Source organism: Triticum dicoccoides, chromosome 7B (genome assembly GCF_002162155.2).
Source record: "Triticum dicoccoides isolate Atlit2015 ecotype Zavitan chromosome 7B, WEW_v2.0, whole genome shotgun sequence".
In the NCBI taxonomy this organism is placed as follows: domain Eukaryota; kingdom Viridiplantae; phylum Streptophyta; class Magnoliopsida; order Poales; family Poaceae; genus Triticum; species Triticum dicoccoides.
Window position 1 is genome coordinate 370,631,450 of NC_041393.1, and position 10,263 is coordinate 370,641,712.

General features: G+C 42.6%; 1 long non-coding RNA gene across 1 annotated transcript in view; it reads right to left on the reverse strand.

Moving 5' to 3' along the window:
• Positions 1 to 2,249, reverse strand: part of LOC119341637 — a 3,974-nt gene extending 1,725 nt beyond the window's left edge. The window contains exons 1-2 of the long non-coding RNA XR_005165201.1: positions 1,757 to 2,249; positions 132 to 457 (exon numbers count right to left, since the gene is read on the reverse strand). This is a non-coding gene — a long non-coding RNA (uncharacterized LOC119341637). The remainder of the gene's footprint in view (positions 1 to 131; positions 458 to 1,756) is intronic.
• Positions 2,250 to 10,263: the final 8,014 nt, after the last annotated feature.

Genomic DNA, 10,263 nt, shown 5'->3' on the forward strand with positions numbered 1-10,263 from the left:
AATTAAAATTGAAAAATTAGTGCCTTTTTGCTAGGACATGGTAACTACAAATAAGAGAACACTTTACAATGCTATGGTGGAATTATAAGGAATAATATGCATTAGGAATGATTCTTATCATCAACACTTACATTTGGTAGGAGGGCAACAACTCATAGGCCGCCTGCACACGCTGCTCACATTTTGCTGCTATTTATTTATCGCGCGATCTCATCATATGACTCTGCCTCTGTTACCCCATACCTCTTAAGGACCATAGACACAATGCCCCCTTTATCATTTGCCTCAGATTCAACCATTCTCCATCAGCCAACCATTATTTTCTGCCATACCCCGCCCTGGCATTGATGACCCGGCACCAACAAGCTTAAACCCAGTAGGATGATTTTGTCCAGGAAATTCAGGAATCAGTACTCCATACTCTGTGAGACCCCTCACTGCTCATTGGATGAGAAATCTGAAGAAACCCAAAGATTATGCACCAAATTAAAATGTGGGACAAGACTTATGTTGAGATTCAATCTCAAAAATTAATAATCTCAGCTTCGTCAAACAAAATTATGCTATAAACTGTGCCTGATGACAGGCTTCGGATCTTGTAACTGAACCAGAAAGTTGAGAAGCTAAAGGCACATATAATCCTCTAAGATTAACTACTACATTTGTAATTTTCTTCACTGATTGATCCTACATGCTGCCGAAGTGTTCAAGAAACAATATTTTAAGTTGGGTAGAATGTCCACTGAAGAAAATAATGTAAGCTCTAACCCCTACAAAATCGGAAGGGAGATCAATGAAAATTGAAATAATAACTCTAAGATCCACATTCCCTAAATAATCCATACAAAAACAATTATGTACGAGGAAATGTACTAATTAAATTATAGTTACACTACATACTTAGTGGTTCATTGTAACAACAGACGCTTCAGAAATCAAAGTTTAAAACTAGCACGTTACCTTTGAAATACATTCACAAAGCAACTAAATAAATCAGCTTATAACACGCATATATACTGCCAAGAGGAGAATGGAGAAAACGATGAGAGAATATGAAGGGATTAATACATGTCTCCTAGCCAACAACCCATACGTGTTATATGTAGGTGACATGTACAGGATATTTCACTAATGATATGAACCGGCAGTTTTCTAGGTGATAAAAATGGGCCTGCATCACGACCCTAGGGCCTATACCAGCCCATTAGGATTGATACATGGTTTACACAGAGTTGGGTTCAATTTCCTTTTTCTAATACCTTGATCGACAAGAATACGATTTCTACTCGGTATCAATGAGATATGCAAATTGGATTCTGTTGTGCTACTCCCTGTGTAACTTACTATAAGACGTTTTTGGACAATGTCAGTGTCAAAAAAATGTATTATATTAAGTTACCAAGGGAGTATTAAATTGTCTGCAAACGACTAAGCATTCGGATAGTCACCCCGTCCAACACTGCATCAACACTTTTAGTCATAGTTCAGGAAAACTTTGCATCTCAAGCACATCAAGGAACAGTAATTAACACACTGTATCGCATAGAAATATAGAACATCGAGGAACAGTAATTAACACAGTGTATCACACAGAAATATATCACATCAACCACACAAGCCAGTCTTCAGTCAAATATTACTTCATTCAGTTCAAAAGCAAGCCAATAAGTAAGGGGTCGAAGACACCAAATCTTTTAATTTATACTTGATGAAGTACAAATGATGTGGGAACTTACAAATACAAAGAGATTCATACCTATTGCTCTTCCTCAGGCTAGGACGAAAAAGAAACAACAAGCCTTTCAATGCAGCGCCAAAGTTCTCTGTCCCGGCACCCGTCACCTGCCCGGTGACCAGCATCCGCCTTTCCAGATTAGTGACGCGAGATGCGGCCTCGCTGGTGCCGGCGCAACATCAGTAGCTCGAACGCGCGGCCCACACCTCAGTCAGAGCTGGCCTCCAGACTATGCACTTACAAGCATCCTACTCGATTTGGTACAACCAGCTTGGAAGATGAGGATGCACGAGTTCGTCCAGGAAATCTGTTAACCAGTGCGCCCTCTGTCAGCTGCGTCACCGCCTGCTTCGCGCCACCAACCTCCAGCGCCGTCGCCACGGCCACTACCCGCTATCCGCCGTACATGACGAGCTTGAGCAGCTTGCCGCGTTATTCAGTGCTCTCCCTTGCCCAACCCATGGCCGCGCTTATCCAAATCACAGCCGGTAGAGAGAACGGAAGAGAAAGGGGAGTTTGGTTGTCTCCGTGATTCCAGTCAAACGATAGTTTTTTTATTCCTGCTTTTTACTATGGTAGCAAACTGAATGATGTAAAAACATTTATAGGAGTATAACCAAAGGAAGATAAAAAATAGTAGCTACAGAGAAGGTGAAGACACAAAAAAGTGAAATGTACGACCAATGGTAACTCACACAATAGTGTACATTCATTTTCTAAATAAAACTATATACAAACGTAGCCATCCAAAGGCACATTTCTTCAAAAGAGTTTGATCAAATGGATACAAAAAAATCATATGGTGAAAAATATGTTAGAGTTTTTTGCCGCCAAAACACAAATGAAATACCTTCAATCCTGTGAAAGAAAATAAATTGTTATGAATGATTCTTATATGTAAAACATTGTACAATGTACAACAAACCTCATAGAACCTTGAATGAATAAAAAAATACTAATACCAATCTATGGGAATAAGTGAAATACAAAAATAATATGAAGTTAAAAGAATATGCATATACATGGGTTTATTATACAATAATTATAAACTTCTGTACGGGGTTAAAAAATCAAATACCTAAACCAAAATATCAAAAGGCAAATGACTCATTGCAAATATAAACATACCAAATGCTAGCCGCGCAATTGCGCGGGTGCACCCTCTAGTTATTATTATTTTGTAAGCACTTTTAACTTACGAAATAAAATATCATTTTAATTTGATGAGTTAATAGTATGTGGGGTATTATTATTTTTTAGGCTAGACGTGGGACAGTTGAGTTGGTTCTAGGGGAAAGTACTGGGAGAAAACTCAGTTTACATCGAAAAAGAAAGTAGGAGAAAATTCAGAGACCTGCTGGGTCCACCTGAGGAGGGGAATATGTTGGGAGGAAGGAGATTCAAAGCACGGCAGCCGAGTGAACTAATTTTTTTTGTGGACAAGTGAACTAGTTTACATACGTAAGCAAATAGCCACTAAAAAAAGCAATCAGGTTAATGGGTTCTTAAAAGAGATATTTTGGACAAAACAGATAATTACGACACATAGGCTAATGCATGAAACACTCAGATGATAAAGGTGCTTATAAACAGATAAAGTACAACATCTAGACCTTCCTAGCACGCTTGATCATGACGCTGCGGCTGTCCGTATACTCATCGGTTACGGGAAGCAAACACGCCCTCATGTCCAAGATCTGCCTATACATGTTGTAGCATGCATATGCGTCCTTGGCCGCGTAGGTTATGTAGGCTAGATTCAGAGGTACCTCCCACGTGTTCAGGTCGTCTTCTTTCATGTTGGTGTATCAGGGGTCGATGATGGTCTCAGCGAGGTCAACCACAGAGTCCTTCTCCTGCCCGTTGCTGATGATCTTGTATTGCTTCTGGATGTCGACAAGCTTGTTGCACTAGATGACCGAATCGTCGCGTTCTTCCTTCTCTCCACTGTAGCGAAGGTGCAGTCGGTGTTGCCGATGAAACGGACGAATGCTCCAGAACCTGGTGCAGCCATAGGACTGAGGCAAGGCAGAGCTTCACCGAGTCCGTATCGTTGGTGTACATCACATTCAACTTGGTGCAGCCATAGGAGTGAACAGCGAACTCAAAGGGGAACTCCTTGCTGAAGTCCATACCAGCAGGCTCACCCCTCGGATCGCCATTGGAGTCTCTTCTTGTGAACGAGTGTGTAGGCGGCGGCAGCAGTTCGTTTTTCAGCTCTTGGGGAACTGGATTCAATAGTAAGCTGAGTGTGTACATGCGACAACAGTTACTACCCCTCCCTCGTCCACTGCACGCCCGGCAGAAGATGCACCCTCGGCGCATTCAAACGCCTCCATTAAGAAACCTACTTCGGCCACACGTCAGTTCACGAGCGGGTCTGTATTGGTACTGTAATAACAGGAGTTAGTGGTCACTTTACTTAAATTTAATTAGCTTTAATAGAAATTTGTACTTCAAACAAGCAATGCATTCGCTCGTTCTATCAGTGCCACAGGATCAACATGCACAACAATTAGAATTATTATTCTCAGGACGCACACGATCAGCACATTTGTCGCACTTTCACAAAGATAATACTACCAAGTTTGAACTGTTTGTTATGGTTGTTGTCCTCTGCATCATCATGCCGTGTTTCTCAGCTTGCAAGATTCAGAACCAACAAATAAGATCCAAATAATAAGTACAAGAAAGATGCCTACACATCTCATTGATTCCCAGCTTGCAAGATTCAGAACCAAAAAAATAAGATCCAAATAATAAGTACAACAAAGATGCCTACACATCTCATTGATTCCCAGCTTGCAAGATTCAGAACTAACAAATAAGATTCAAATAATAAGTACAACAAAGATGCCTACACATCTCACTGATTCCCAGCTTGCAAGATTCAGAACCAACCCATTAGAGCCTTTTGATAAAGTGAATATCGGGATTAAATCCATCTTGGCTAGCAATGTCATACAATCGAAGAACTTGGCGAATGGTCTTGACCGTCACAACATCTGTAGTTGAGTATTCCTGTTTGCACAACACAAACAAGGAGACAGGAGAGCATGATTTCACTTTAATAGCGGCCTCCTTGAACTCAACCTCCAGCTCTACATGGATGAGGTCTGCCTGGGGTTCCATGATTCAATTCATGCGCCTTTTTCTGCAGTTCACCTGAACTGAAACAAAGATTGCATCATTCAGCTAGCAAGAAGTACTTGCTCTTGTGAGCTGGCAGGTTCTTCTTTAGTAGTTGCACTAAAATTGAGGAACATTAAGGTTGGCTGTCCGGCTCATGTAAGGTGCAACTATAATTTTCTTATCTTTTTGTGCAGTTCCACTAAAATAAAGTGCCATTGTGGTGACAGTGATGGCTCCATCTTGCAAAGGCTAATAAAATGTTGCACGAGATTACTAGCAGAACTTGACGGAGATTTTGGAAACTCCAATCACCATTTTGTGCAGTTCCACCAAAATTGAGAGATGTTGCCCACGTGACATTTTAGTTGAACTACACAAGACACTCATTCAAAAAATGTGTTTTGTGCAGTTCACCAAAAGGTCACAATAGCAACAAGGTGAAATGGATATCCCTATTTGCACAAAAAGATAGAAAGTAAACAGTTGCTGGTCAATAAGAATATACGAAACATATATAAAATGAAAAGAAGCATCTTAATTATGTTCATGGCAATCACGCAAGGACAGTAGAAATTTTAAAACGTCAGCAATGCTTCATGTTACCAGAAGCATTACAATCAACAATGAGATTCCTCAAATATGGGATTACTTTAATGGTGGAATTGCTTGTTTACCAGACACAGTAAATCAACAGCAGCAAAAGAGTTGGTTTAAGGGCATGGGACCATGGGGACACCAGGACACTCAGTAGCGTAAAGGAGCAACTTACTTATCATACTGGCAAAAACAGCAGGAGTGCCATTTGTAACATAGTTTAATTGCATCTTATCACTGGAGGCATTAGATTAACAATAACACTGGTTAGACATGTCCCTTAGGTAACAGTGTAATCGCTTCGTTTTGCATGCGCCCTTACATTAACAACAGCAAAAGGTTGGTATAAGGACATGCGACAGTGGACGCATCAGCACAATGTACCTACAAGGAGGCATAAAGTGGTGATGCCGAGTTTGTTCATGCTATGTGAGGGCAGCAAACATAATCCTGGAGACCTTGTACTATGTGAGGGCAGCAAATCTAATCCTGGAGACCTTTTACTTTGTGAGGGCAGCAAATCTAATCCTGGAGACCTTTTACTCTGTGAGGGCAGCAAATCTAATCCTGGAGACCTTTTACTATGTGAGGGCAGCAAATCTAATTCTGGAGACCTTTTACTATGTGAGGGCAGCAAATCTAATCCTGAAACCTTTTACTATGCGATGGCAGCAAATCTAATCCTGGACATACTCTGTTGACTTGTCCACCAGCCACCACTTTCTATCCTTTTTTCAACCAATAATAGATCTATTCCTTATCCAGTTTGTACTGCGTTTTCCCATTATTTTCCTTTTCAACCAAGAGACCGGTTGGGTATCCGGTCTCTACTACTTTCACCATATTATTTTCTCTTTGAATCAAGTCCTAGATTCATGCTACAACTTTCCCCCCTTTCTTCGTTGTTTGAACAAAGCCCTAGATTCGAATGCATGAAGTAGCTTTACCTCTAATAATACTGAAAATTTAGGTGGCTTTGGAAGAGCTGATGGGAGTAGAAAAAGATGCACATGCAGACACGTGGGGAGCTGGGGCAGTAGAGCAAGGCCGCTTTCGAAGAACTTATACCCGAGGGTCACCGGGATGTCGGCGGCGATAGGTTGGATCTGCGGACAATACGGCAGGGGAGGAAGAAGGCTCGGAGGACCTCCCGAGCCATCGCTGTGTCGAAGAGAACGGCACGGGCAGAGGATCGGGCCCCTCCGACAGTTGTGGGTTTCCTCCCTCGGTGGCGATGACTGCGTGAACGATGCACCTTTTAGTCCTCTACACACACACCGGCTGAAGGGATCCAGACGGATCTGTGACCAGCGGTGAGCAGAGAGAAAACGTCGCGACCGTTGTCTTGTTTATATCTGGAGAGGATGAGAGAATGAAGAGAGCAACCCTAGTAAAGCAAGCGCTCAGGCCCCTGTGTCCATATATAGTGGAGTGATTATCTTTTTTCTCTCCACAACAAGCGTTTCAATTTGTGTACGTGGCATTAAAGAAACGAAACTCTCTATTTAAGGTGACTATTGTACGACTCCTACTTACTACTACCTCCGTCCTGGTTTATAGGTCCCCTTTGTAGTTTGTGGCAAATTTTGACTAAAGATTTAACTAACAAAATGTTAATGCATGTCAAGAAAAATTATCTCATTGGATTCGTATTTGAACATAGTTTTCAAAAATATAATGTTTGGTGACATGCATGAAGATTTTGTTAGTTTAATCTATGGTCAAAATTTGGCACGAAATACAATGGGGACCAATAAACCCGGACGGAGGTAGTACTAGTAGTACTACAGTATTGTTCACTTGTGCTCCCCTCCCTCGATTCATTGAACAACCCCACGGGTGAATAAACATACAACAAGTACTATATTTATATAGAACAAACAAGCTCAAACTATTTTCGCGTAGTTAAACATTGAGGGCGGGGCTTTTCTCGGGCAGTACGCGCGGCAGTTTTCGAGTAGGCGGTTTGACAGAGAGGCGAGGAGGGTGAGCGAGTGGGGCCGTGCAATTTGACGGCGCGTTACTGCTGGAAAGACTTGTGATATGACCACTCACTATAGTCATGAATTACTGGCGCTCCGACCGAGGTGATGCCCCCCTTCCGTTCCGCGCTCTAATCTGGTGCATGACACATCGACCCGGATGCTGGCTCTCCCACATGTCGGAGTAGTAAGAAGGAGCAAAGAATGATGCGGTATATACTAGTACTATACTACTCCCTCTGTTCCTAAATATAAGTCTTTGGAGAGATTTCACTATGGACCACATACGGAGAAAAATGAGTAAATCTACACATAAAATGCATCTATATACATCCGTATGTTGTCCACAGTGAAATATCTACGAAGACTTATATTTAGGATCGGAGGGAGTACTACTCAGGTCGGAGGAGTGCGAACCACGGTAGCCCAGTGAACCAGCAGTGCGAACCACGGTAGCCAGTGAACCAGCAGTAGAAAACAATGTGGTGATATGGCCATAAAAACAATGTGCTACGGTCCACATTGTAGCATGTACAGTAACACTCCTCTTTGTTTGGATCCATGAGTTAGAGCTAGTTTGGGTTGAAATAGCCTCAAATTATCGAAACAAGAGGGGTTAGTTTGAGCTAGTTTGCTCTAACCCAGCTAAAAAAACTAGCTCGGTGGAGAGGTTCTAATTGGGTTAGTTATCCTCGGGCCCACTAAAAGAGAACTAAAAAAATCTCCCCTGCCCACACCAGATCGCCCCCCCTCTCGCATGACTCCTCTCTGTTCCCCATAGGGCCGCCCGCCCAAGCGTCGCTTGCCCTCTCTCTCCTCCGGCCGCCCTCTCCTTCCAGCCTCCGCCGCCCTACTCTGGCCGCCCTCTCCCTTCGGCCTTCGAAGGTCACCCCGCTCCCCCTTCACCAGTCATTTTTCTCCCTCTGTCGTGCGTGGCAGCGGCACATCTACCAGGGAGGTCGCGAGAGGGGTGAGTTTGTTCGTTCCTTCTCTGTCTCACGACCATATCATTGATCTTGCTTGCTCTAGCGCTAATTCTGATTTGGAAAAGTAGATCCTGATCAAACTTCGTATAGATTTGTGGTGCATGCATGGAATTGTTTGATGCTGCTTGAGGAGGTAATAAATCTTTCTAGAGGCCCAAAGATTCAGGTCACCTTTCTAGGTATTTCAATTTTAGGCTTGCATTATTTCTAGAGGCCCAAAGATTCCGTTCACCTTTCTAGGTATTTCAATTTCAGGCTTGCATTATTTCTTGAGGCCCAAAGATTCAGTTCACCTTTCTAGGTATTTCAGTTTCAGGCTTGCATTATTTCTAGAGGCCCAAAGATTCAGTTCACCTTTCTAGGTATTTCAGTTTCAGGCTTGCATTATTTCTAGAGGCCCAAAGATTCAGTTCACCTTTCTAGGTATTTTAGTTACAGGCTTGCATTATTTCTAGAGGCCCAAAGATTAAGTTCCCAGTCGGCGGCAAGCGGCCCTGCTACCCATGCCGGTGTCGACCTCAACTCGCAAGGGCCGACGTCAGAGGGGTTCCCGGGGCTTGGGCTCTACAGAGCCTTCCTCCAGAGCGACAATGGCGAGCTCCTCCCTCAGTGCGTGAGGGGCTCCTAGCTCCCTCCCTATCGTGAATGACTTCCGTGATCAGTTAGCTCATTCTTTGTTTCATGAAGTTTTTTTTTTATTTTGTGAATCTTGATTGACGACTTGTATGTTTAAGTGGGATATCTCATTTGTATGGACAAAGTAAAAATTATCATGTTTTGCATGCTTGATTTGTATAAATGGTTCGTTTATGTCAATTGTGAGCGGGAGGAGGCCACAAAAGAGCCGGCCACACCAAGAGGGTGCTTGGATCCAAGGGACTTATTTTAGTCTGACTAAAAATAGTCTCTTTAAGAGTCTAAAGTTCCAAGCACCCCTGACTAAAGAGGGGCTAAAACTAGTCTTGAGACTAAATTTTTTTAGTCAGGGGTACCCCTACTAAAATGTGCATTAGTCCTCTCTCTCCTCATTTAACTCCTCTCCTTTAACACAAGCGAGTTCTGGATTGGAGGGTTTGGAGGATAATAAATGGTCATTAACTTGATTTTAGTCTCTTTAGTATTTGGATCCAAGAATGGGTGAGGCTAGCAAGTTTTAGTCCCACTACTTTTAGTCATGGAACTAAAATGTATCCAAGCACCCTCCAAATCCGGCAGGAAATAGGGTCCAAACTAGTCAAATGATTGAGATAGAGCATTTATTGGCAATCTAACCCTGCCATCCATACACCTCTATGGTTTAAAGTTAGTTCAGGGTTAGAATCTAACTCTAACCTCTAACTGAGTTAGAGTTCTCCTCGTCTCAGTTCATCGCCATCATACTTTCCCCATTCCTGTGTTTTCAGTATCCTGCGAATCAAAGAGGCCCTTTTTTTGCGGGAAAAATCAAAGAGGCCCTTAGACTAGTTTAGGTCCGATCATTTTTTATAAACGTGTTATGTCCAAAATTTAATGAACGTGCTCTGGTTTCCACGAAAATAATCCGGTTTCATGTAGTAATTCATTCATTTATTTATTCTTCTACGGGGGGTTTGCATGTAATTTGTGAGGTCTAAAATGTAAAGTACTCCGGCATATGCTCCGAGTCGTGCATGCACTATGACCCAGATGCTCTATGTCCCACATGTCGGCGAATGGGAGCACGTGGAAATAGCCTAGGAGTACATATAGGAGGATAAATGCGTGAAAAAATATGTACTGTGAAGCGTAGCCGCGGTTCGAAAAGGAGACCTAAAGTGATGACAGGTATAGGTCGCACGCACCCAACTAGTGGTAC